Here is a 2,339-nt window from a genome sequence, read left to right as displayed (position 1 = left end):
CTTGCCTGGGCCTTTTGCACTTACCGCAAATGTGGCCATCCCTCGTTCAGTTGTAACCTCCCTGGGGCTCGTTCCTTTTTTTTTAAACCCCCTTTTTACTCTGCGCTTATTTTTCCCGGGGGGGGGACCGATGGACGGGGGGGACCCCCCCTTGGGAGCGGGAATTTTTTTCCCAATCCTTCAGTATCTCGTCCTTTCTGGAAACCCATTGTACTGGGGCCCCCCCTTCCCAAATTTTCCCCCGGCTTGGTTTTGGCCTTCGATTGATATAACTAACTTTTTCCTTCCCCCCGCCTTCCCCCGGCACTTTTTGCGAGAGCCCCTTTAAAAATCGGGGAGGAATCCCGAAGGTCTCCCCTACACCCCAAACCATTCTCGCCTCCAACTGGCGTCGCAACATAGTTTCCCCATCGTTCCCGTACTCCTTCAACTCCAGAAAGTCGCACAACTTATTTTCGACGCAATTGGTTCTCGGTGATCCCATTAAGCGCCCCCCCGGGACGTTTCCCTACAAAAATCCCCTTTTTGGCCTATAATCGTCTAGACTGTAAAAGCGAGCAGGGGTCTTCGCCTGCCCCCCCAAAATTGGTCATAATCATTTTCCGCTACCAAAAAATTTCCCCACTATAAACCCCCTTAAAGTCCCCACTTTCTCACTTACTTTTTCGGATCGTCTCTTTCTGGTGAGGCGTCACCTTTTCTAACTCGATTTTTCCCCTTTTTAAAAAGCTCGTTTTTTGCGCTCCGTTTAGACCCCTTTTTCCTTTTCCCCAAAAAATGATCTCTCTCGCCGATGGGACGGGGCCTTCTCACTTGCCCTGCCGAGGCCGTCGTCCTGAGCTCATCGTTTTGTTTGAAATTTTCCCCCCCGTGCCATTTTTTCGGGTGGACTCCCGTTTCCCTGGGCCCCTTCCAAACCCGATCAGCCTTCTGGCCCCCCGTCGACAGTTCTTAAATTTTTAACTTGTCCTTAATTTTCACTCCCTTAAGGTTCTTCGTGCTGTCCCTCCGGGACGTATCACACTCGTAAACACCAATTCGCTTCGTTATCTATTCCCAAATTTCCGGGGTCCCCAAAAAAAACCCCCTTAACGGGTTTAAATAGACTGAATAAGTTCAAAAAAGGGGCCCCCAAAAATTTCTTCTGACATAATTCGTTGCACTAAGGGGGCCGGGGGTCCTCCCTTGGACAATCAAAGTAGACGGGTAAAAAAGTTCATAAAAGGGGCCCAAATTCTCTTCAAAAATAAAATTTTTTTTCCTCAAAGCCCCGGTTTGGAAAAAATCCCCCACAAGCAACATGCCCCGTAAATTTCAAAAAGCCATAAATTTTCTTCTGACAATTTGTGGTCTCAACCGCCGGGGGAATCCCCCTTGACAGATCAAATAACCAATAATGTTCAAAACCAAAAATTTTTTTTGCATAATTCGGGACTCAGACCCCGGTGTTTTCCTCCCTTGGAAGTCAAAAAAACGCTAAAAAATGTTCATAAATACACATAAAACTTTCTTCTGACATAATTTTGGTACCAGACCCGCCGGTGGAATCCCACTTCTGATTTTTTTAAAAGGGTAAAATTTTTGGGGGAAAAAGGGGGGAAACTTTGGTCAGGTAAAAGTAAAAAAATAAGTATAAAATTTTTTTTATTTGGGCCGGGGTTACCAAACGGGGCGCGACTTACCCCGACTGGGCTGATACTTTCTTTTACAGCGTCAAGCTCGTCATTTTATATGAAAAAAAAAAGGTCTCGACCCCCCTCGGTCGCTGGTCGGTCCTTTTTTTCGATAAAAATAAAACGACCACCCCCTTCATAGGTTTTTTTTAGGGGAAAAAAAAGGGTTTATACTCCGCCCGATCGCGCGTGAAAAAAACCGGACAAAAATCGTCCGCCGTAAGCCTGCGGTAACCCTTTCCCTTTTTATATAAAAGACTCACTTCTTAAGCGGTCACAATTTTTCCCCCACAATAAAAATTTAAAAAAATTAAAAAAAAAATTTTAAAAAAAAAAAAAAAAAAAAAAAAAATAAAAAACCCTTTAAAGATAAAAAAAAGGGGGATTGCAAGACGAGGGTTGCGACGGGGGCGGGGTAGTGGGGCAATGGGGGGGCTAGAAATTTAGGCGAGGCCCTTTTAAAAAAACATCGGCGGGTCGTAAGCAAACAATTATTATTTTTTAAAAAATACGTATTATTGATTTAAAAAAAATTTTTTCTTAAACCCTTTTCCCGTCCCCCGCCTTCCCAGTTTCCCCAAAAAACGGGCCCCAAAAGACGGCTCTAGTGGTCGAACATTTTCCCCCCCAAATCAACGCCTTCTCCATAAATTTTCCGGGGGCCCC

This window comes from Nylanderia fulva, unplaced genomic scaffold, assembly GCF_048542155.1.
Source record: "Nylanderia fulva isolate GAGA-0341 unplaced genomic scaffold, ASM4854215v1 Scaffold598, whole genome shotgun sequence".
NCBI classification, from domain to species: Eukaryota; Metazoa; Arthropoda; class Insecta; order Hymenoptera; family Formicidae; genus Nylanderia; species Nylanderia fulva.
Note: the sequence above shows the minus strand (reverse complement) of the source record.